We start from the raw sequence: 25875 nt of genomic DNA on the forward strand, positions 1-25875 counted from the left end.
ACAAGGAACTAATAGCGATAAGAACAGAAATTGAAAGCAGAAAAACAATAGAGAAAATAAGTGAAACAAAAGGTTTGTTCGTTGAAAAGATTAATAAGATTGACAAGCCTCTAGCAACACTGACAAAGAGAAAGGGAAAGAAGACACAGATTACCGATATTAGGAATGAAACGTGGAATACCCCTGTAGACCCTTAACAAAAGTATAACAGGAAAATACGATGAACAACATTATATACATAAATTTGACAACTTAGATGAAAAGTATCACTTTTTAGAAAAATACAGTTACAACTTACCCGATATGAAACAGATAATTTAAATAGCCTGATACTATTAAGGAAAATGACTTTGTAATATTTTATTTTATATTACATTATTTTTTAAAGACAGGGTCCTCATTATGTTGCCCAAGCTGGAGTACAGTGGCTATTCACAAGTGCTATCATGGCACACTGCAGTCTTGAACTCTTGGCCTCAAGCCATCCTCTCACTTCAGCTTCTCAAGTAGTGGGGACTATAGGCCTATGCCACCATGTCCAGCTACTTTGCAGTTTTAAAACTCCCCCAAAAGAAGTCTTCAGGTGGCCAGGTGTGGTGGCTCACATCTGTAATCCCAGCACTTTGGGAGGCCAAGGTGGGTGGATCACCTGAGGTCAGGAGTTCAAGACCAGCCTGGCCAACATGGTGAAACCCCATCTCTACTGAAAATACAAAACATTAACCAGGCGTGTTGGCAGGTGCCTATAATCCTAGCTGCTCAGGAGGCTGAGGCAGGAGAATCGCTTGAACCTGGGAGGTGGATGTTGCAGTGAGCCAAGATCGCGCCACTGCACTCCAGCCTGGGAGACAGAGTGAGACTCCATCTCAAAAAAAAAAAAAAGTCTCCAGGCTCAGAACACTGCCAAACATTTAATGAAGAATTAATACCAATTCTACACAAAATCAAACATTCACTCATGATAAAAACTCTTGGGAAAAAAATAGGAATAGAAAGTGAACCTCCCTAACTTGATGAAGAGTATCTATAAGAAACCTACGGCTAACATTAAACTCAATGATGAAAGACTTAGGGCTTCTCACACTCTTATTCAACATACTGCTAGAAGTTCTAGCCTGTGCAATAAAGCAAGAAAAAGAAATGAGAGACATACAGATCAAAAAGGGAGAAACTGTCCCTATTTATAGATGATATGATTGTCTACATAGAAAATCCCAAGGAATTGGCTGGGCGCGGTGGCTCACACCCGTAATCCCAGCACTTTGGGAGGCCGAGGTGGGCAGATCACGAGTTCAGGAGATCACGACCACCCTGGCTAACACGGTGAAACCCCGTCTCCTACTAAAAATACAAAAAATTAGCCAGGCGTGGTGGCGGACGCCTGTAGTCCCAGCTACTCAAGAGGCTGAGGCAGAAGAATGGCGTGAACCAGGAGGCGGAGCTTGCAGTGAGCCGAGATCGCACCACTGCACTCCAGCCTGGGCAACAGAGCAAGACTCTGTCTCAGAAAAAAAAAAAAAAGAACTGCTTAGGTATAAATCTTATAAAAAATGTAGACAAGGTTTGTGTGCTGAAAACTACACAATACTGATGAAAGAAAGGAAAAATAAATAAATGGAGAGACACATCACATTAATACATTTTCCAAAACATAGTAAAGATTTTAATTCTTCCCAAATTGACATACAGATTTAATGTGCTTCCTATAAAAATTCCAGCAAGATTTTTTGTAGATATAGACAAGCATATTTCAAGACTTACATGGAAAAACAAAGGAACTAGAATCATTGGAACAAATTTTAAAAAGAAGAACAAAGTGGGAGAGATCAGTCTTCCTGATTTATTATATATGAGATATATAAGACTTATTATGTAATATATTTACAATAATCATGACTGTGGTATTGGCAGAGGGAGAGACACATAGATCAGGGCAACAGAATAGAAGACTCAGAAAAGACTCCACAAAGATATGCCTGGCTGATTTTTTGTTTTTATAATAGTATAAATCAATTCAGTGGATGAAAGACAGATGTTTTAACCAAGATTGTTGGAGCAATTGGACAACCATAGGCAAAAAGAAAAAAAAAAGGAACCTCAAACTAAGTCTCACACTTTACACAAAACAAACTCAAATGGATCATGAACTTAAATGTAAAATGTAAAAATATAAAACTTTCAGGAGAAAATATTTAAAATCTAGGGCTACGCATACAGTTCTCACACTTGACACCAAAATTACGATCCATAAAAGGAAAGACTGATACAATGGACTTCATTAAAATTTAAAACTTTCTCTCTGTGAAAGACTCTGCTAAGAGGATGAAAAGACAAAACTACAGACTGGGAGACAATATTTGCAAACCGCTGTCTGACAAAGAGCCTAGAACATATAAAGAACTCTCAAACCTCAACAGTAAAAAAAAAAAAAGAAAAAAATCCAATTAGAAAACGGGCAAAAGACACGAAGATACATTTCATCAAAGAGGGTATACAAATGACAGATAAGCACATGAAAATATGTTCAACGTCATTAACCATTAGTGAAACGCAAATGAAAACCACAATGAGATAGCATTATACACCTATCAGAATGGCTGAAATAAAAAACCGTGACACCACCCAATGTTGGCACACTGGATCACTTATACATTGCTAGTGGGAGTGTAAAATGGTACAGCCACTCTGGAAAACAGTTTGCCAATTTCCTTTTTTTTTTTTTTTTTGAGACAGAGTCTCACTCTGTGGCCCAGGCTGGAGTGCAGTGGTGCGTTCTTGGCTCACTGTACGCTTCGCCTCCCGGGCCCAAGCCATTCTCCTGCCTCAGCCTCCGGAGTAGCTGGAACCACAGGCGCCCGCCACCATGCCTGGCTAATTTTTTGTATTTTTAGTAGAGACGGGGTTTCACCATGTTAGCCAGGATGGTCTTGATCTCCTGACCTCGTGATCCACCTGCCTTGGCCTCCCAAAGCGCTGGGATTACAGGCATGAGCCACCATGCCCGGCCACAGTTTGCCAATTTCTTTAAAAATTAAACGTGCAAGAACCATGCATACAACCCAGCAGTTGCACTCCTGGGCATTTATCCCAGGGAAATGAAAACTTATGTTCACACAAAAACCTGTACGGGAATGTTTATAGCAGCTTTAGTCATAATAGCTCAAAACTGGAAGCAACCCAGATGTCCTTCAACAAATGAAGAGTTAAACAAACTGTAGAACATTCAGGCGATGGAAAACTACTCAGCAATAAAAAAGAATGAACTGTTGATACACACGACTCCCGGATGACCCTCCAGAGAACTGCGCTGAGTGAGAAAAGCCAATCCCAAAAGTTTACACACTGTATGCTTCCATTTACATAACATTCTATGTATTTATTTGGAGACAAAGTCTGTCTCTGTCACTCAGGCTGGAGTGCAGTGGCGCGATCTCGGCTCACTGCAACCTCCGCCTCCCGGGTTCAAGGGATTCTCCTGCCTCAGCTTCCTGAGTAGCTGGGATTACAGGCGCCCACCACCATGTCCGGCTAATATTTGTATTTTTAGTAGAAACGGGGTTTCACCATGTTGGCCATGCTGTTCTGGAACTCCTGACCCCAGATGATCCACCTGCCTCGGCCTCCCAAAGTGCTGGGATTACAGGCTTGAGCCACCGCGCCCGGCCTATATAACATTCTTGAAATGACACAATTACAGAAATGGAGAACAGAGCCGTGGGTTGCCAGGTGCTGAGGAGGAGCTGGGCTTGGAGGGAAGTGGGCGTGGCCATAAAAGGATGCCTGGAGGGATCCTCATGGTGACGGAAACGTTCCAAGTCGATGTTAATCTGGTTATGACATCTTATTATAGGTTTGCAAGATGTTATTTACCATTGCAGGAAACTGGGTAAAGGATACACAAGATCACTCTGTGTTATTTCTTACAACTGCATGTGAATCCACAATTATCTCAAAATAAAAAGTTTAATTTAAAAAAGTTTCTCGATGACAAGATCTGATATTCTATATCCACAGTACAATTTAAACTGAAATCTGGCCAGGTGCGGTGGCTCACACCTGTAATTCCAGCAATTTGAGAGGCCAAGGCAGGTGGATCACCTGAGGTCAGGAGTTTGAGACCAGCCTGGCCAACATGACAAAACTCCGTCTCTACTAAAAAATACAAAACTTAGCCGAGTGTGGCGGTGGGTGCCTGTAATCCCAGCTACTCGGGAGGCTGAGGCAGGAGAATCACTTGAACCTGGGAGATGGAGGTTGCAGTGAGCCAAGATCACGCCACTGCACTCCAGCCTGGACAACAAGAGTGAGACTCCATCTCAAAAATAATAATAATAATTAATAAATAAATAAATTGAAATCTAAAAGCCTGGGCACGGTGGCTCACACCTATAATTCCAGCACTTTGAGAGGTGAGGTGGGCAAATTGCTTGAGGCCAGAAGTTTGAGACCAGCCATGGCCAACATGGTGAAACCGTGTCTCTACTAAAAATACAAAGATTAGCCTCTACTCCCAGCTACTTGGGAGGCTGAGGCAGGAGGACTGCTTGAAACCGGGAGGCAGAGCTTGCAGTGAGCCGAGGTCACGCTACTGCACTCCAGCCTGGGCCACAGAGTGAGACTCTGTCTCAAAAAAAATTGGAATGTGGAAATGTGGCTAAGAGTCTCTCTTTTTTTGAGACAGGGTCTCCCTCTGTCACCCAGTGTGGAGTGCAGTGGCCTAATCACAGCTCACTGCAGCCTTGAACTCCTAGGCTCAGACGTTCTTGGCCTCAGCTTCCCAGCGGTCTTTGTTGTAGGCAGCTTGAAGGATTCTCATTGGCACAGAAGATTAAACAATGCCTTTCCATTTTAATAAATATCTGCAATCAAAATAAACAATGTTCAGTCAGAATCACCTTCTTCTTCCCCTCCCTTTAGCCTCCACTCCCTGAAAGCTACAGAGGATGCCCAGCTTCCACAGACCGAGTTGCTGCCGAGAGCATCCAGACGCAGCCAGGGAGCCAGGAACCACTGCCATCATCTTGGAGGAAACTCAGAGAATGGGAACTGGAGCCAGACGCTAAAGGCAGGCAAATGTTTGAAATGTTGAAAAGGTGCCGGGCGCAGTGGCTCACTCCCAGCACTTTGGGAGGCCGAGGCGGGCAGATCACCTGTAGTCAGGAGTTTGAGACCACCCTGGCCAACATGGTGAAACCCCGTCTCTACTAAAAATACAAAAATTAGCCAGGCGTTGTAGCAGGCGCCTGTAATCCCAGCTACTAGGAAGGCTGAGGCAGGAGAATCACTTGAACCTGGGAGGCGGAGGTTGCAGTGAGCCGAGATTGCACCATTGCATTCCAGCCTGGGCCACAGAATGAGACTCTGTCTCAAGGAAAGAAAGAGAGAAAGAAAGAGAGAAAGAGAGAGAGCGGGCAAGAGAGAGAGGGAAGGAAGGAAGGAAGGAAGGAAGGAAGGAAGGAAGGAAGGAAGGAAGGAAGGAAGGAAGGAAGGAGAGAAAGAAAGAAAGAAAGGTTGAAAAGGAGGAACTGTTGTTGATAACAGAAAATATAAACTGGTGAGCCTGACATCAAGCCCTGGCCGACTTCCAGGGTGGAGGAGGACACAGATGGTCGGAGAGGACCAGGGTGGGTACCTAAGTCACCAGGAGCCCACATGGTTCTCTAAGAAGCAGTTGTGGTGGCTGAACGTTTGGGTCTCTACAGGGCCACCTGGCTGGGAAACACAGGGAAAAGCCAGGAACCCTGGATGTAAATGTTGCTACAGCATTTGAACATCACTCTTGGACATTCTTGTGCTCAGATAAAAAATCGGGGCTGACCGGCAGCCTAGCTTGGTGGAGGGGAGGTATAGCTGATTGAATACACAGACCAAAATGTAGGGTTGGCTTGAAAACTGTCAGGATGGGCCACGTGTGTTGATCCACGTGGGACTGCACAGACGCACCCTGTGGGTTCTTACTGTAAAACCCCTGCGTCTGGGAAATGCTTCGTCTTCGTGGCACAAACTGTTCCTCTGTTCCTTTTGTCTCCAAGTCCCCTGTTACTCCAGAAGTCCCTTCTCCCAAGCCTTTTCTTTTTTCTTTTCTTTTCTTTTCTTTCTTTCTTTTTTTTTGAGACGGAGTCTCGCTCTGTCGCCCAGGCTGGAGTGCAACGGCACAATCTCAACTCACTGCAAACTCCGCCTCCCGAGTAGCTGGGATTACAGGCAACTGCCATCACGCCCAGCTAATTTTTGTATTTTTAGTAGAGGTGGGGTTTCACCATGTTGGTCAGGTTGGTCTCAAACTCCTGACCTGAAGTGATCCACCCGCCTCGGCCTCCCAAAGCGCTAGGATTATAGCCATGAGCCACCGCGCCCAGCCATCCCAAGCCATTTCTCTGGATCCTGGAGCTAGAGAAGACCTCAGAGAATGGTCTGATGCTGCCCAGAAACCACAAAGGTGGAACATGGTGCATCCCTGTTTTACAGACAAGGGAGGGGACTGATTCTTAGGGAAGGGAAGTGACCTGTCCTATTAGAACCCAGGCGTCAGCTCTCCACCCATCTTCACTTGGTCAAAGTTGGAGGAAAGGGGGCCTTCAGCAGCACCAGGAGGGAATGATAACCAGGCTTCCCTGTCCAGCACCCTCCCACCATCCCCGCAGCCATGGCCCAGTTGAGATCTTCCATACCTGGGACATGCAGTCAGTCATCATTGATCCAGCCATCTGTGTTGGGAGCCTACTGTGCATCAGGCACGGTTCTAGATGGCGAGGGAAGAGGGACGAACGCAACAGACACAGAGGTCCTTGCCACAGTGCTCCTAGCCCAGCTTGAGCAGCCAGTGCCCCGCCCTGCCTTCCCCTCATCCACGGCCTCTGTGGCCTCCCGGTTGCACACCGAGGGTCCTATTAACCTCCGGAGGCCAGGAGGTCTGTGAGTTTGGGCCTCATATTCAGGAAAGATCTACTTCAACTTTCAAGATTTTGTAGACCCAAACACGGGTCTACAAATGGCTGTTGCATGGTAGTTGTGTCAGAAGTGTTAGTTTGATCAATGTAAACTATTTAGAATGCAGAATGGCTTTGCTACCCCTATTTGATATTTCTTCACGCTTTCAATATAACCAAGCCTTATGCACCTGCTCCAGGTAAGCACCCTGTCCTGGCTGTGACTTAGTGGCCCCCTCGGGTTGGGGCAGCTTCCATGAGCTCATGCATTTTATTTTATTTATTTTTATTTTTATTTATTTTTTCATTTTTATTTTTTGAGACTGTCGCCCAGGCTGGAGTGCAGTGGTACGATCTCGGCTCACTGACACGGCCGCCTCCTGGGTTCAAGTGATTCTCCTGCCTCAGCCTCCCGAGTAGCTGGGATTACAGGCACCTGCCACCACACCCGGCTAATTTTTTTCTATTTTTAGTAGAGATGGGGTTTCACCATTTTGGCCAGGCTGGTCTGGAACTCCTGACCTCAGGTCATCCACCCACCTCGGCCTCCCAAAGCGTTGGGATTACAGGCGTGAGCCACTGCGCCCGGCCAGAGCTCATGCATTTTAAAGGTGAGAAAGCCAAGGCATGTCTTCTCCCCCTCCCCCAGCTCAGCCCCCTCACAAAACATGCACAGGTGCACACAAGCATACATGCATGAACACTTGCCTATGCACACATGCTGACCGTGCACACACACGCTGACTGTGCACACACATGCACATGCACACTGGCCAACTGCACACACTCCCGCCCCAGACCCTGGCTGTGCCCTCCTGTGAGTCAGAAGGTGACTCACAGGCACCTCCCTCCTCTCTGATCTTCATGGTAGGGGAGAGACAGTAAAAGGGAGAGGGAGAAGAGATGTCTCAAAGCCAAACCTAAGAAAGTGACTTTGGGTCCAGCTGGGGCCTGAGGGACAATCAGGGTCAGGGCTGGGGATCCAGGGTGTCCTGCCTGTGCCAGCCCGGAAAACAAGGCACATCAGCACCAAGTCACCAAGGCCCTCCTTCTCTCACAAGCTCCCCTCCCCGTGGGCTCTTTCCCCGCCTGCTGGACCCAGGTTCCAGCTGGAGGGGAGGAAGCCACTAAGATGCAGTGGGGGAAAGTGACGCCCTCACAAACATAATACCATGACACCACACCCCGGGACACCCCCCACTCACCACCCACAGCCTCCCAGTGGCTTCGTGGGGGATGTGGGTTGTTCAGACTGCAGCCAGCAATCACCAATAACCACCTGGCCCCAACACTTCCCTGGCCTAGACACAAAGTCTTCAAATACCCAGGCTTTTTTTTTTTTTTTTCAGACAGAGGTTCGCTCCTGTTGCCCAGGCTGGAATGCAGTGGCACGATCTTGGCTCACCGCAACCTCTGCCCCCCTGCCCCTGGTTCAAGCAATTCTCCTGCCTCAGCCTCCCGAGTAGCTGGGATTACAGGCATGCGCCACCACACCTAGCTAATTTTGTATTTTTAGTAGAGATGGGGTTTCTCCCTGTTGGTCAGGCTGGTCTCGAACTCCCGACCTCAGGTGATCTGCCCACCTCAGTCTCCCAAAGTGTTGGGATTACAGGCATGAGCCACTGCGCCCAACCTACGCTTTTTTTTTTTTTCAGCTTCAATCACCTGGGCTCAAGTGATCCTCCTGCCTCAGCCTCCCAAGTAGCTAGAATTACAGGAATGTACCACCACGTTCTTTTTTTTTTTTTTTTTTTTTTTCGGTTGTAGAGATGGGGTTTCTCCATGTTGCCCAGGCTTGTCTCAGACTCCTGGCCTCAAGCAATCCACCAGCCTTGGCCTCCCAAAGTGCTGGGACTGAAGGATGAGCCACTATGCCCAACCTTCACCTGGTTCTTTACATGCAACCCCTGGGAAGGCTGTGTAGACAGAGTGGGAAGAGTCACTTGGCTTCACAGATGGAAGCCTGGAAGGGGCAAGGCAGGATTTGAAACCCAGGGAGGGGCTGGGGGTTCTGGAGAGCTAGCTTCCAGAGGGTGGAGGCCAGGTCACCGCTGATTTTGGTGGTCATGTTACCTGTACCCCACCCGGGCCATAACCTCCATGGAGTGAGCGGCAGGTGCGCTGGGAGAGCTGGGGGTCTGGGGTCAGGACTGCTGGGGGTGGGGCGACCTGGCCAAGTCAGCACCCCACCCCTGCCTCAGTTTCCCCATTTGAGGAATTTGCCATTGCTGACTCTTCTGAAGCTCTATTATACCAGGACTCAGAAAAGAAAATGAGGGTACCCTGAGGCTGTCTGCAGCTGGGCTTACTGATGGGGGGACCTCTAAGGATGCTTCCCCGCTGTTCCCCTGTTGCTGCCCCCCACTCAGCTGCCAGGGAAAGAAGCCCAATGTCCCCATTTCCTCAAAGCCCCCTCCTCATGGGAGTCCTCTTCTGGGCTGAACCCTGGACTCCATTCTCCTCTCCTGTCCTGGGGGGCTGGGAGGGAGGTGAATTGGGCCTGACCTGAGCCTCCTGGGGAGATGGGGCTTGGAGAGTAGGGTCAGCCCTGGGTCTGGAAGCTTCTCCCTAGCAGTGCCCAGCTGCTTCCCAGGCCATAGACAGGTGGCCTGGAGCAGGGCTGGGGCAGGCCTCAGGCGGCCCCCACACCCCTGCTTCCGCCTTGAATAGCAGAAACATTCCTACATCTGTCATGGGAAGACGGCCAGCTCCGCCTTCACCCAGGAAACCAAACATTCCCGCTGTGCCCAGCCTTCTTCCCACAAAGTATCAGGGCGTTTGGGGCACCCCACCCTACCCCATGGCCAAGGGGCAGGTGTGTGGGAGAAGCCCCCCAAGACCTGAGACCTCAGCTTCTGCTGCAGATGCCTGCTCCCTTCCTACACACACACACACACACACACACACACACACACACACAAAATACTACCAGCAAAACACAGACATACTCACAGGTGCAAAAGCTCCCAGCCACACCCACAGACAGCTGTACACACACGAACACACACTGGCCACTCACCACAGACCCACAGAGAGGGGGTGCAAACATGCACACACAGTGTTGTTCCCTGCAGCTGAGCTCCCAGAGAACGGAGATCCTGACTCAGTAGTGCTGGTGCACAGTAGGTCTGCAGTGAGTGCCCTTCGGCACCTACCAGCTTTGAACCTCAGTGTGAGGGGTATATTCCTCCATCCACTCCGTTGCCCTCTTCCGCCGCTAGGCTGTGAGTTTCTATGGACAGTATCCTTGTCTGGGGCACAGCTGCATCCCCAGAACGAACACAAGACTTGGTACATAGCAGGTACCATCCCACAGGATCATGGTCCTGCTGTCACTCCTCCAATCTCCCAAACCAGCTTCCAAGTCACTGCCTGATTCTCAGGAGAGGAGAGGTGGTCTTGCCATCCTGCCAGAACCCAGGGCACCGAGCCCCTCCTCTCTCACGCACTCAAAGTCGCCACTATCTGACCCCTCACCCCTGCACCCTCATGTCCCCAGCCTGCCCCACCCTTCTCCCACGACATGGTCCTGCCTGTCCTGCCTCCTGCCCTGGCCATACTCACTTCCCTGCCGCAGTCTGGCCAGCTTCAAGGTCAAGTTCACTGTGCCAGGTGTGAGGGTGAAGAGGACACCCTCAGTCCCTGTCTCAGGGAGCACAAGGCAAACAGGCAATGACAACCTAGGGTGGGGACAAGTGCTCTGATGAGGGGATGAGGGCACGTGGGCAGCTGTGGGGGTCCGAGGAGGGGATACGCAGTCTGTGGCCTTGCTTAAGGAGGAGCAGAGACAGCTGGGCTCCAGAGTTCGAGCACTTAACCAACCATCATGCTGCCCTCAAACCATGTCTCCTGTCCCAGAAACAGGTGAGGGAGCAGTGAGGCCTGCTCGACAGCTGGGCCCGGGACTCTGCTCCGAAACATGCCTGTTGCTTCTTCTCTCTGGCTACAGTTTATTTCATCCTCACTCAAGGAAGCCCTGGTCTCCGGGAGAAAGGCCACATTAGTCCTCCTCAGCTGAAGCCTTCACCGTCCACAGAGTAATTTCACAGCCCCTAGCTCCTTCAATCCTCACAATGGTCTATGGGGACAGATGTCTCTGCCTTCATTTTCTTTCTTTCTTTTTTTTTTTTTTTTTTTGAGACAAGAGTCTCACTCTCTTGCCCAGGCTGGAGTGCAGTGGTGCAATCTCGGCTCACTGCAACCTCTGCCTCCCGGGTTCAAGTGATTCTCCTGCTTCGGCCTCCTGAGTAGCTGGGATTACAAGCGTGTGCCACCATGCCTGGCTAATTTTTGTATTTTTAGTAGAGACAGGGTTTCACCATGTTGGCCAGGCTGGTCTCGAACTCCTGGTCTCAAATGATCCACCTGCCTCAGCCTCCCAAAGTGCTGGGATTACAGGCGTGAACCACCTCACCCACCCTACTTTCATCTTCTAGATGGGGAAGCTCAGAGAGTTGTAAAAGCCAGGTAAAAGCAAACATTTACTCAGCTGTGTGGCAGTGAATTCTATAGGAATGTGTTTGGTGTCAGGTCAAAGAAAAATCCAATTTATAGTGGTTTAGGGAAGAAAAATAGGCGTTAATCTTTCTTCCATAACAAGAAATCAGGAGGCAGTAACGCTTGCCTTGATGATGGCAGGGCTGGATTTCCTGCAATCTCTTTGTCATCCTTATCATCTCATTACTACAGAATGGCTGCTGACCCGCCAACTGTCACATCTGCATTCAAGGCAGGAAGAAGGGAAACAAGGAAAGGGCTGTCTCCCTGGAAGTCTCTGTCTTCTGATGAGGATGAGTCCCCACTGTCACCCTCCCTGCACACCCCACAGACTTCCTCTCATGTCTCATTAGCCAGAGTGCCGTTATATGGCCACACTCAGACCCACCATCGGTCCAGGAGAATCAGATGCCCAGGACTGATGAGACCAGCCTCTGGCACTGAGATCGCAGCATTTCAGCTGGTTCCATAAGCAGACCAGGGCTCTGTTTAGCAAGAGAAATAAAGAGGGATGGCTGCTGGGCAGGGTCTGCCCTCCCAAAAATTGCCACAGGAAGCAGTTCCCAGGCATAGTCCCATTTGATCCTCACACAATCTCATAAAGCTGAGGCGATTCTCTGCCAATTTAGCAGACAAGGAGACAAAGCTAGCAAACAGCAGAGCTGGCACCTAGACCCAAACCTGGGTTCCTCACCACTCTGCTGCCCGCAGGTCACCAGAGGCCTCAAATGCACGGGGCTGCTGCCGGGTGTCAGTTACATCTGCCTCACCTGCACCTGCCGTCTCTTGGCTCTGAGTGTGCAGGTCAGGGTACTTGAGTGCCCAGGTGCTGACAGGTGACTGCACCATGCGGAGCTCCATGTGGCCTCTGTGCACTGGAGAGCTTTAGCCAGAGCTATGGGCTGAGCCCCTGCCATTGGTTCCTTCATCCGTCCAGCGTCTGCAGGCCCCAGGCACCAAGGCAGGCCTTAGGAGGCACAGGCGCAGATCCTGACCTCAAAGACAGACTTTGGCACCCAGTGCCTTCCTAATTCAAGGAGATCTTGGGTAGAATGTTTGAATGCATTCAGAGAAGAAAAACCTCACTTCTGGCCAGAAGAGCTGCAGGAGCAGGTTTTTTTTTTTTTTCTTATTTCTTTCCCCAATTTTTTATTGTATTTTTGTTTGTTTGTTTGTTTGAGACAGCGTCTCACTCTATTGCCCAGGCTGGAGTGCAGTGACATGATCTCGGCTCACTGCAACCTCCACCTTCCAGGTTCAAGCAGTTCTCCTGCCTCAGCCTCCCGAGTAGCTGGGACTACAGGTGCCCGCCACGATGCCCAGCTCATTTTTGTATTTTTAGTAGAGACGGGGTTTCGCCATGTTGCCCTGGCTGGTCTTGAACTCCTAAACTCAAGTGATCTGCCTGCCTCGGCCTCCCAAAATGCAGGGATTACAGACGTGAGCCACCGTGCCTGCACTTACTGTGTTAAAATACACATAACAAAAAATTTACCATTGTAAGCCAGGTGCAGTGACTCATGCCTGTAATCCCAGCACTTTGGGAGGCTGAGGCAGGCAGATCACAAGGTCAGGAGTTCGAGACCAGCCTAGCCAATATGGTGAAACCCTGTCTCTATGAAAAATACAAAAATTAGATGGGTGGTGGCGTGTGCCTGTAGTCCCAGCTACTCGGGAGGCTGAGGCAGAAATATTGCTTGAACCCGGGAGACGGAGGTTACAGTGAGTCGAGATTGGGCCACTGCACTCCAGCCTGGGCGACAGAGGGAGACTCTGTCTAAAAAAAAAAAAAAAAATGTACCATTGTAACTGTTTTAAGTGTACAGTTCGTAGTATTAAGTACATTCATAATGTTGCGTGACCATCGCCCCCATTGTCTCCAGAACTATTTTCATTTTGTAAAACTGAAACTCTTTGTATCCATTAAACGCTAACTCCGCAATTCCCCCTCCCAGCCTCTGGCAACCACCATTCTACTTTTTGTCTCTATAATTTTGACTACTCTAATTATATCATATGATGGAATCATACAGCACTGGCACTTTTGTGAATGGCTTCTTTCACTTAGCAGAATGTCCTTAAGGTTCTTCCATGTTGCAGCATATCCCAGGATTTCCTTCCTTTTGAAGGTTAAATAATATTCCATTGTACGTTGATATAGTTTGGATGTTTGTTCCCTCTAAAATCATGTGGAAATGTAGGCTGGGTGTGGTGGCTCATGCCTTTAATCCCAGCACTTTGGGAGGCCGAGGCAGGCGGATCACTTGAGGTCAGGAGTTCGAGACCTGCCTGGCCAACATGGTGAAACCCCATCTCTACTAAAAATACAAAAATTAGCCAGGCATGGTGGCAGGCACCTGTAATCCCAGCTACTTAGGAGGCTGAGGCAAGGAGAATTGCTTGAACCCAGGATGCAGAGGTTGCAGTGAGCCGAGATCGTGCCATTGCACTCTAGCCGGGGCAACAAGAGGGAGACTCCACCTCAAAAAAAAAAAAAGAATGAAAGAAATGTAATCCCCAGTGTTGGAGGCGGGGTCTGGCGGGAGGTGTTTGGGTCATGGGGGCCGATCCCTCATGAATGGTTTAGCACCATCCCCTTGGTGATGATCGAGTTTGCACAAGATTTGGTTGTTTAAAAGTCAGTGGCACCCGCCGGGCATGGTGGTTCACGCCTGTACTCTCAGCACTTTGGGAGGCCGAGGTGGGCGGATCACAAGATCAGGAGATCGAGACCATCCTGGCTAACACGGTGAATCCCCGTCTCTACTAAAAATACACAAGAAAGTAGCCGGACATAGTGGCAGGCGCCTGTAGTCCCAGCTACTAGGGAGGCTAAGGCAGGAGAATGGTGTGAACCCAGGAGGTGGAGATTACAGTGAGCCGAGATCGCGCCACTGCACTCCAGCCTGGGCAACACAGCAAGACTGGGTGACAGAGCAAGCCTCCGTCTCAAAAGAAAAAAAAAATTTTTTAAAGTCTGTGGCACCCCCGCCCCCCACTCTCTCATGCTCCTGCTCTCACCATGCGACATGCCTGCTCCGCCTTTGCCTTCCACCGTGATTGTAACGTCTGTAAGGCCTCACCAGGAGCAGACGCTGGCGCCATGCTGGTACGGCCTGCAGAACTGTGAGCCAATGAAACCTCATCTTTATAAATTGCCCAGCCTCTGGTATTTCTTTCTAGAATACAAAAATGGACTATCGCTCTGTCACCCAGGCTGGAGTGCAGTGGCGCGATCTTGGCTCGCTGCAACCTCCACCTCCCAAGTTCAAGTGGTTCTCCTGCCTCAGCCTCTCGAGTAGCTGGAATTACAGGTGCCCGCCACCACGCCCGGCTAATTTTTGTATTTTTAGTGGAGACAGGGTTTCACTCTGTTGGCCAGGCTGAACAACAGAGAGTTGGCTGGCCAACTCTCGAACTCCTGAACTCAGGTGATCCGCCTGCCTCAACCTCGCAAAGTGCTGGGATCACAGGCGTGAACCACCGTGCCCGGCCATGCTTCCACCTTTTGGCTATTGTGAATCATTCCACTGTGAACCTGGGTGTGCAAATATTTCTTCGAGACCCTGTTTTAAGTTCTTTGGGGTATCTACCCAGAAGTGGGATTGCTGGGTCATATCGTAATTCTGTGTGAATGTTTCTGGGGAACCACCCTGCTGTTTTCCACAGTGGCTATACCATTTTACATTCCTCCAGGGGCGGTTTTCTAGTGAATTTGAGGTTGACTTTGAAGATAGTCAGTGAAGTACAGATGTGGAGAAAGGCACGGCCTGGATATGGAGGAGGAGGGCAGGTGACAGGTGGGGAGGCTTGGGAGGAAGAAGCCTCCCTGGGCTGACCACAGAGGGTTTTGCATGCCTTGTTGGTGAGTGTGAGCCTCGCCTGGGGTCAGAAGTCATGGAAGGTTATGAGCAAGGGAGCGGCTTGACTACTCTGCGTCAAGAAGCCTAAGGGGGCAGCAGAGAGTGACGTGGCTCATGGTGGGATAGTCCGGGGTGAGGAGAGGGAACCCCAGAGGAGTTTCTCAATGGTTTGGTCAAAAGAGAGTGAGGACCCAAAACCAAGGCCACAGAAGGAAGAAGAAAGGACAGTGAACATGGAGCTGGGTCAGCAGGGCCTGGGCTGTGGTGAGGCAAGCCAGGCCCCTACCCGGAGCACAACATTTTAAAACAAGACAGGATCTGACAAAGCCAAGATTAGAGTGAGGCGAGCGAGGCATTGTGTAAGTGCTCGTTTCAACTCCTGTCTTGAAGTGAAATTTTGAAATTTTGGCTCATGGTAAATTTTTTTTCTTTCTTTCTTTTTTTTTTTTTTTTTTTTTTTTGAGTTGGAGTCTCGCTCACCCAGGCTTGAGTGCAGTGGTGCAATCTTAGCTCACTGCAACCTCCACCTCCCAGGTTCAAGCGATTCTCCTGCCTCAGCCTCTCAAGTAGCTGGGATTACAAGCGCCCGCCACCATGTCTGGCTAATTTTTGTGTTTTTAGTAGAGACGGGGTTTCACCATGTTGGCCAGACTGGTCTCAAACTCCTGACCTCAAGTATCTGCCCACCTCGGCCTCCCAAAGTGCTGGGATTACAGGCATGAGCCACCACTCCTGGACTGGCTCGTGGTGAACTTGTTTGCATTAATTTTGATTTCTTAAAATACTGCATGAGGCTGAGCGTGGTGGCTCACGCCTGTAATTCCAGCACTTCAGGGGGCTGAAGCAGGCAGATCACTTGAGGTCAGGAGTTTGAGACCAGCCTGGCCAACATGGCAAAACCCCGTCTGTCCTAAAAATACAAAAATTAGCCAGGTGTGGTGGCATGTGCCTGTGGTCCCAGCTACTCAGGCAGCTGAAGCACAAGAATCACTTGAACCCAGGAGGCGAAGGTTGCAGTGAGCTGACATCACGCTACTGCACTCCAGCTTGGGTGACAGAGTGCGACTCTGCCTCAAAAAATATATACATATTGCATGAAATGATGACTTATTTTGATCACTGAGAATTTTTGGTGCCCCTTTAACCTTTGCACCTGGGGCAGGTGTCTCACCCTTAGTCCTGTCCCCACAAGACATGTTCCATCACCTAACAACATGAAGTGAGTGCCCATGGTGTGTCCGCAACTGAGCTAGGATCTGGGAATCCAGTCATAGGTAAAACAGCTACACACTTCTTCATCCTTAAATGTACAGCCAAAGAGATCCTAAGTCAGAAGGGACAGCTATCTGGGCAGGCAGCCTCATCCTGTGCTCAGCTGGAAGAAATGGAAGAAACGTGGTACAGAATGAAACAGACATTCCACTTACGTTTTGTTGTTTTGACCACACACCGTCTGAACCGCACCTTGTAGGCTGTGGACCCAGGGACCACCCCCCGCCCGCCCGCCTAGAAACTAAAAATCCCCACTACGCCCTTTCTCAGACACAGCTGAAGTCTGTGAGGCTCACCAATCAGGCACAACAACTCAAGACTGAACAACAAAATGAGTGCTGCAAAGAAGCAGAGCGTCTCCCTGGCTGAGCTGTGGAGCCACAGTGCCCAGTGCTGGGTATTCAGTTGGAAGGTGCCAGTCACAGGGGCTGCAGTGTCAAACAGGTGTTCAGAGCACTGACCTCAGGCTGCATTGGAGAGGATTGATCCTGTTTGCATACCACAAACCCAGGTCTCCAAGCCTGCTCAGCAATGCATGAGTCACCTGGAATTCTTTGAATATCCTTTTCAATATCCATTCTTTGAACATCCGTTTCTTTATAAGTTAACCGGAGCTGGTTTCTGTTACCTGCAACTAAGAACCTTGCCTTATATAGAAGTTGGTGTCAGGAGTGGTTACAGGCAGTGGATGTTGGAGGAAGCTCGGAGAAGCTGGAATTGGTTATCTGGACTGCTTGGGGCTGAAGTCAGTAAAAATTCAGCACATCATAAGGGCTCAGATCTGGAAGCCATGGCATGCAGGGGAAGCAGAATGTCAGATTTGCCACCTGGAGTCACCGGGAAGGAAGAGCCTGTTGAAAACAAAGCTTCATTGAGAATTCATTGCCTTAGAAAAGAATGAAAGGAATGAGGAATTAGACTGAATGGGCTCTACAGCACTGCACTGTTAGAGATGCAGAAGCCCGTCTCCTAAATTCCTAAATTCTTGGCTCAAGACCCAGATCAAAAACTGAGGACTTCTAGGCCAGGTGCAGTACCTCATGCCTGTAATCCCGGTACTTTGGGAGGCCGAGGCAGGAGGATCACTTTTGCTCAGGAGTTCGAGACCAGCCTGGGCAACATAGTGAGACCCCCGTCTCTACTAAGTAAAGACCCCGTTTTTACTTTTTTCTACTAAAAAGTTTAAAAATATATATATCAGCCAGGCATGGTGTGTGCACCTGTAGTCCTAGCTACTTGGGAGGCTGAGGCGGGAGAATGGCTTGAGTCGGGGAAATTGAGACTGCAGTGAGCTTTGATCACACCACTGCACTCCAGCCTGAGTGACAGAGCAAGAACCTGTCTTAAAAACAAAAAAATAAAAAATAAAAAATAAGGGAAGAAAGAAAACGAAGGACTTCTATAACTGCAGTAAAAATGTTTCCTAATTCTCACTGTGGTAAGACTGAGGCAGCCAAAAATGAAACTCAAAATTCGAGCCTACAGAATGGTGAATTACATCATGAGCAATGCCATGGCCTCACCAGCTCTAGGGAGGATTCTGGCTGATTGGAACACCCTGAACCCTCACTCCTCGCCAAATCCCCTTGCCAGCTGAGCAGCTCCTCTTCGCTGTCTGATGCAGCTGGTCCTGCCGAAGAAGGGACCCTGTAATCACCCTCATGTGGCCCCCATCCTCAGAGTCTTCAGCTGGAGTCAGGTGGCAGGAGGCCCTGAGGGGCAAGATTAAATAGCAATCTCAAACCAAAGCCTGTGTAGAATGTCATTTCCTATCATCAGACATCTGGGGGAGATGTGTGAGTGGGTTCTGAGGACATACGTCAAGGAAGAGCGAATGCAGCTTTGGATGGGGCTGAATGTATCCATGTTGCTCCACCAACAGGGGGCCCTGCATCCAAGGTGCCAACTTCATCAACGGGGGGGGGGCGGCCCTGATTGTTTCTATCGCTGCTTTGTCGGCTGGCAGGTGAGGTGAAGGCCAACGCAGAGGTTGCCCCCGCCCCCACCTGGAGATGACAGAGACGCCAAGGCATGACAGAGCCAGAGGAGTGGACTGAGCATGGATGACCCTTTACCACAATGCCCAAGGGCCCAAAGTACCGGCCCTACACCCACACGGCGAGCCACCTTGCAGAGGGCCCAACACCCTTCGGAATGTCTTAGTGTCCAGGGAAGGTGTCTGGCCAATGGCCTGCCTCTGGATTTCTGGAGTGGAAACCAAGACCTGAGATGACAGAAGCCCGAGGCAGCAGTGACTGCCAGGGGTGGTGGTGGTGCATCACTGTCACAGGCACAGGGCCGGGTGCTGTGGCTCACGCCTTTAATCCTAGCACTTTGGGAGGCCGAGGAGGGTGATCACCTGAGGTTAGGAGTTCGAGACTAGCCTGACCAACATGGTGAAACCCTGTCTCAACTAAACATACAAAAAATTAGCTGGGCATGGTGGCAGGCGCCAGCTACTTTGGGAGGCTGAGACAGGAGAATTGCTTGAACCGAGGAGGTAGAAGTTGCAGTGAGCTGAGATTGCACCATTGCACTCCAGTCTGGGTGACAAGAATGGAACTCTGTCTAAAAAAAAAACAAAAACAAACAAACAAACAAAAAAAAACAGGCACAGGACCAGGTCACTGTCCCAACAGCCTGACCAACAGGGATTAGTGAAATATAAATAATAAGAATATGAATAATAAATAGTAAGAGCTATTTATGACAAACCCACAGCCAATATCATACTGAATGGGCAAAAACTGGAAGCATTCCCTTTGAAAACTGGCACGAGACAGGGATGCCCTCTCTCACCACTCCTATTCAACATAGTGTTGAAAGTTCTGGCCAGGGCAATCAGGCAAGAGAAAGAAATAAAGGGTATTCAATTAGGAAAAGAGGAAGTCAAATTGTCCCTGTTTGCAGATGACATAATTGTATATTTAGAAAACCCCATTGTCTTAGCCCAAAATCTCCTTAAGCTGATAAGCAACTTCAGCAAAGTCTCAGGATACAAAATCAATGTGCAAAAATCACAAGCATTCCTATATACTAATAACAGACAAACAGAGAGCCAAATCATGAGTGAACTCCCATTCACAATTCCTTAGGAATCCAACTTACAAGGGATGTGAAGGACATCTTCAAGGAGAACTACAAACCACTGCTCAACAAAATAAAAGAGGACACAAACAAATGGAAGAACATTCCATGCTCATGGATAGGAAGAATCATTATCGTGAAAATGGCCATACTGCCCAAGGTAATTTATAGATTCAGTGTCATCTCCATCAAGCTACAAATGACTTTCTTCACAGTATTGGAAAAAACTACTTTAAAGTTCATATGGAACCAAAAAAGAGCCCACATTGCCAAGACAATCCTAAGCCAAAAGAACAAAGCTGGAGGCATCATGCTACCTGACTTCAAACTATACTACAAGGCTACAGTAATCAAAACAGCATGGTACTGGTACCAAAACAGAGATATAGACCAATGGAACAGAACAGAGGCCTCAGAAATAACACCACACATCTACAACCATCTGATCTTTGACAAACCTGACAAAAACAAGAAAAGGGGGAAGGATTCCCTATTTAATAAATGGTGCTGGGAAAACTGGCTAGCCATATGTAGAAAGCTGAAACTGGATCCCTTCCTTACACCTTTTACAAAAATTAATTCAAGGTGGATTATAGTCTTAAATGTTAAACCTAAAACCATTAAAAACCCTAGAAGAAAACCTAGGCAATACCATTCAGGACATAAGCATGGGCAAGGACTTCACGACTAAAACACCAAAAGCAACGGCAACAAAAGCCAAAATAGACAAATGGGATCTAATTAAACTAAAGAGCTTCTGCACAGCAAAAGAAACTACCATCAGAGTGAACAGGCAAACTACAGAATGGGAAAAAATTTTTGCAATCTACCCATCTGACAAAGGGCTAATATCCAGAATCTACAAAGAACTTAAGCAAATTTACAGGAAAAAAAACAAACAACTCCATCAAAAAATGGGTAAAGGATATGAACAGACACTTCTCCAAAGAAGACATTTATGCAGCCCACAGATACATGAAAAAATGCTCATCATCACTGGTCATCAGAGAATTGCAAATCAAAATCACAATGAGATACCATCTCACACCAGTTAGAATGGTGATCATTAAAAAGTCAGGAAACAACAGATGCTGGAGAGGATGTGGAGAAATAGGAACACTTTTACATGGTTGGTGGGAGTGTAAATTAGTTCAACCATTGTGGAAGACTGTGTGGCAATTCCTCAAGGATCCAAAACTAGAAATACCATTTGACCCAGAGATCCCATTACTGGTATATACCCAAAGGATTATAAATCATGCTACTATAAAGACACGTGCACACGTACGTTTATTGTGGCACTATTCACAATAGCAAAGACTTGGAACCAACCCAAATGTCCATCAATGTTAGACTGGATTAAGAAAATGTGGCACATATATACTATGGAATACTATGCAGCCATAAAAAAGGATGAGTTCATGTCCTTTGCAGGGACATGGATGAAGCTGGAAACCGTCATTCTCAGCAAACTATCACAAGGACAGAAAACCAAACACTGCATGTTCTCACTCATAGGTAGGAATTGAACAATGAGAACACTTTGACACAGGGTGGGGAACATCACTCACCAGGACCTGCCGTGGGGTGGGGGGCTGAGGGAGGGGTAGCATTAGGAGAAATACATAATGTAAATGATGAGTTGATGGGTGCAGCAAACCAACATGGCACATGTGTACCTATGTAACAAACCTGCACGTTGTGCACATGTACCCTAGAACTTAAAGTGTAATAAAAAAAATAATAATAATTTAAAAAGAAAAAACAGGCACAGGACCAGGTCGCTGTCCCAACAGACTGACCAACAGGGATTTGTGGATCTAAGGGATTCGTGGATCTAATGGATCACAAGTTCCCAAGGGCAAAAATGGATGGGACCCTACAAGGACCTGTGGCTTTTACAACCAGAAAGGCCTGGGTTTGGTAAACAGGGGTCTGACTTGAGACCCCCTCCCCCACTGTCCCCCGGACAGAGGCACGCAGTCCCTCCCCCAGTCCCAGACCCGAGTTAGTTTGCAAACCCAGACCTCCTTCAATGAAGGAAGACCTGACGTTACACCTGGAGTCTGCGCGGTGAATCTCCCCACAGGGGGACTGTGGACTTGGTCGTTTACCACATTTACAGGAGAAATAACTGTGTAACGGGAAGCCGGTGGTGGGGGTGAACCTTGCTGAGCCCTTGTTTCCCTTGTTTCTTCATCTGTAACAGGAGGACTGGAAGTGAGGCAGGAGGCAAGACTCGACACTGGACCAGATTGAGGACTAGCTAAAACAGGGAAGAGGCAAAAGCACCTTTCCATAAGACACACCCATCAGTGTGCCTTGTCACTTTACCATTGCCATGGCAACATCCAGACATTAATGCCTCTTTCCATGGCAACGACCCATGACCCAGAAGTTACTGCCCTTTATCTAGAAATTTCTGCATAATTTGCCCCTTAATTTGCATATAATTAAGTGGGTATAAATATGACTGCATAATTGCTCCTGAGCTGCTACCCTCAGCATACTGACCTTGGAGTAGCCCTGCTCTGCAGGAGCAGTCTCAGAACTGTTAACACTTCCACTTCAATAGAGATGTTTTCTTCCCCTATCAGCTCACTCTTGGATTCTTTCCTGAGCAAAGCCAAGAACCTTCCTGGGGTAAGCCCCAATCTGGGGCTCACTTGCCCCACATGACAAGTATCATCAACTTAATTGAGCAGAATAACGGGACAGTGCCTGAGTATGCATGCACACACTGACTGCAGCTGAGCTCTTAATCCCTCTGTGATTTTGTGTTCATTCTTTCCATTGTTTCCATCTTTAGTCCACCATGCTGTGATCAGCCAGTTTCAGGATGCTGAGAGGAAAAAGATGACAACTCCTAACATTGACCAAAGGCCAAATATGTGCCAGGGGCAGTGCTCAATCCTCATGTCTCTAACCTGTGCAACAGTTCCGTAAGGTCACACAGAAGGAGTGAGCAATGGGGGTCTGATGTGTTGTCTCCTCTGTGGCACCAACCTCCTTAGAGGTAATAGAACAAGGTGACAACAACAGAGCCTGGGAGTAAGTGAGGGTGAAAAATAGAAAAGGGAGGAAGAAAGAGGATGGATGGATGGATGGATGGATGGATGGACAGGTGGATGGATGGATGGATGGATGGATGGATGGATGGACAGGTAGATGGATGGATGGATGGATGGATGAATGGATAGATGGATGGATGGATGGACAGGTGGATGGATGGATGGATGGATGGATAGATGGGCAGGTGGACAGGTGGATGGATGGATGGATGGATGGATGGATGGATGGATGGACAGGTGGACAGGTAGACGGACAGACGGATGGACAGATGGATGGATGGATGGATGGACAGGTAGATGGATGGGTGGATGGGTGGATGCATGGATGGATGGATGGATGGATGGATGGACAGGTGGACAGGTAGATGGATGGATGGATGGACAGGTAGGAAGGTAGACGGATGGTTGGACGGACGGATAGGTAGATGGGTGGGTGGATGGGCGGGTGGATGGATGGATGGATGGATGGATGGATGGATGGATGGATGGAAGGATAAATAGGCAGATGGGTGGGTGTATGGGCAGATGGGTGGGTGGGCGGGTAGGTGAATGGACAGGTGGGTAGATGAAGAAGTATAGACATGGAGAGAGACAATGGCTAGATAGACTTAGAAGGTGAATTAAACATGATCCCAACCCTCCAGGATTTCCCAATCAAGGAACAGGGTGTGCTAAGTGTGGAGCTTGCCAAGAAGTTGAAATATTTTATCTGTAGTGACACACTCAGAGTCTTGCATTTTCCAGCCACACCATAGTGTGTGTGATGAAGACCAGCCAGGCAGGCTGTGACTTGGAGCCAACATACTTGATTGCTCCAATAACAGATTTGTATGTTGCTTCATTTGACAGGCTTGTCGAGTGCCTACTAGGTACGAGGCACTGTTCTAGGCTCTGAGGACAGAGTAGTGAACAAGGTAACTCCAGGTGGAGTTTCCATGGGGAGTGGAGAAGGGAGATCAGGAGAGATATACACGTGGAGTGAGCCAGATGAGGCCAGATGCTACAGAGATCAACAGAGCAGAGTGAGAAAGGGGGGCTTGGGGCAGGGGCAGGTTGGACAGGATGGGTGTCACTTGCATGGATGCCTGAAGGCAGCATAGGGGTGAGTCACAGCTCCTCTGAGATTGGGGAGAAGCAGGGACTTCCCCAGGATCATCAGTAACAATGTGGCCGGGTCAAGGCTGTCACCCAAGTACATGGACATGTGTTGGGGTTCTGGGGTTCCTGAGCTGACACTTTAAAATACTGGAAACACACCAGACATGGTGTCAGCAGAGGAGGAAAGGGTGGAGCTTGGACCTAGCCACCAGCAGCTGCATGCTCTCCCTAAGCCTGCGTGCCCTCCCTAAGCCTGCGTGCTGTCACTGTCCTGTCTGTTATCTCCTTCATCCCTCAGAAACGGTCTTATGTGTACTAGGAGCTCACGGATAGTTTACTTTAGTAGCAGTAAATGTTTCACATTTTATTATTTTACAAAAGCAAAGATTGCTGTCCAAAGAAAGCTACAGCTCCACGCTCTGGTTGAAGGCTGAGGGCCGGGACCAAGAAGACACCTTGGGGAAATGAGGATCTGAGTGAACAGAGGAGAGTTCCTAAGAGTTCGCAAGGTGAAGCTGAGTGCCTGAGGAGGGTAGGAGAGAAAAGGACCAGCCCAGCAGCCATGTTCTCTCTCTCCCAAAGTAAACGGGGCTATTAGGATTAGGTTCAGTTGCAAGGGACAGAAAACCCAAAACCAGAGTAGCTCAAACAGAAAGAAGTTTCTTTCTTCTGTGAAAGCTCCTGAACAAGGCAGCCCAGGTATTGGGGACCCTGCCTTCCATCTTGCTCCATAATCCTCAGCATTTGGCTTTCACCTCATGGCTCAACATGGCTGCTTGAGCACCAGACATCACATCTGTATTACAGCCAACAGTGCAGTGGAAAGGCATGAAGAAAAGAATGCTTTCTCTCCAGCAAAGGGGTTTCTGGAAGAATGCCATTTTAGCCTGGCAACATTAAGACCTTGAAAAAGCCCACCAGGCCCCTGGAAGGCCCACAGACTCTGCTGGGCTGCTGTATGGGATGGCACCCAGGAAATGGGCACCCAGGCCTCGGAAGTGCCTGCAGCAATCCATGGCACAGACCAGCTGTTGGTAGCTGCCAGGATGCTGCACGCACTGGGCTCTCCAGCTGACTTCTGATGTCCATCTCCTGGTGGAGCTGTCTCTTCCTCCTCCCAGCCAGATCCTTCTCCTGTGCCCCGGAAACTGAGAACACTGGGGATTTAGGGGAGAAGGGAAGGCCCCAGTCACGATTGGGCAGGCAGGGGTAGGAGCTGCCAGGTAAACAGATCCCTCTGATGTGCATGGCCCACTACCACCATGGGTAGACTCTACTTCCTCAAGGGCAGGGCTAGGAACCCCAGGATGAATTCAAATCAAATGACTATAAAATCTCCTGGCCGTGACAGGCACATGTCAGAGGTTCAAGAAAGTGAGTGAGTGAAGGAATGAATCAGTCCATTGATCAATCAATTGCTGGGAGCCCAAATGTTATTCAGTCTAACCTCAGCCACATTGTTCCCCAGTTTTCGCTTACACACTTCCAGTGACAGGGAGCTCACTACTTCAGGTGGCAAAATGGTTTTAGTTTTAGATTGCCCTTATGAGCCAGATCTTTAGCTTCTGGGTCCCTCTCAGCCCCAGTCCACGCTGCAGGTGGGACCTAGAATACATTTAGCCTCTTTTTTATGGGCTGGTACCCAAGTCTTCATGAGCAAGAGAAAGCACAGAACACAGGAGCTTGGAGCCCACGCACCTTTCCTCATCCTCTCTGGCCAGAGTGGGTCTGTGACTTGCCCAAGGCCACACAGCTGGCTAAGGGCTAAGCCAAGACCAGACCGCAGGCCTGGCTTTCCACTGTTTCCTTCTAAATCCCACATCCCCTCTGGGACTTCCTTCAGTGTTCCCCACAGTGGGCACTCCCTCCCCACAGCCAGCCCACCCCACGATGCTGAGGATCCACTTCCTCTATGGAGACCCTCAGGCTGCAGAAACCCATCTCTCGTCACTGCCAGAGACACGCACAAGTCCACATGTCAGGAGCTGTGCCAGGACCAAGACCGACAGAGTAGCCTGTGTGTCTCTTCTTCCCGCCAGACAGAGGCCTCCCCCAAGT

At 48.8% G+C, this 25875-nt stretch overlaps 1 protein-coding gene across 3 annotated transcripts in view; it reads right to left on the reverse strand.

The window, feature by feature from the left end:
- PDGFB (platelet derived growth factor subunit B) overlaps positions 1–25875 on the reverse strand; it is a 62722-nt gene that overhangs the window by 16014 nt on the left and 20833 nt on the right. The window contains exons 8-9 of one of the 3 annotated variants that reach the window (XR_008541827.2): positions 4963–17412; positions 1–4859 (exon numbers count right to left, since the gene is read on the reverse strand). The exon at positions 1–4859 is cut by the window's left edge and continues 16014 nt beyond it. The gene's annotated coding sequence lies outside the window, so the exon portion shown is untranslated. Of the gene's footprint in view, positions 17413–18084; positions 18274–25875 lie in introns of all 3 variants that reach the window. The other 2 variants (XR_001712713.4, XR_001712712.4) reach the window with 2 other exon arrangements.

This window comes from Pan troglodytes, chromosome 23, assembly GCF_028858775.2.
Source record: "Pan troglodytes isolate AG18354 chromosome 23, NHGRI_mPanTro3-v2.0_pri, whole genome shotgun sequence".
Lineage (NCBI taxonomy): Eukaryota > Metazoa > Chordata > Mammalia > Primates > Hominidae > Pan > Pan troglodytes.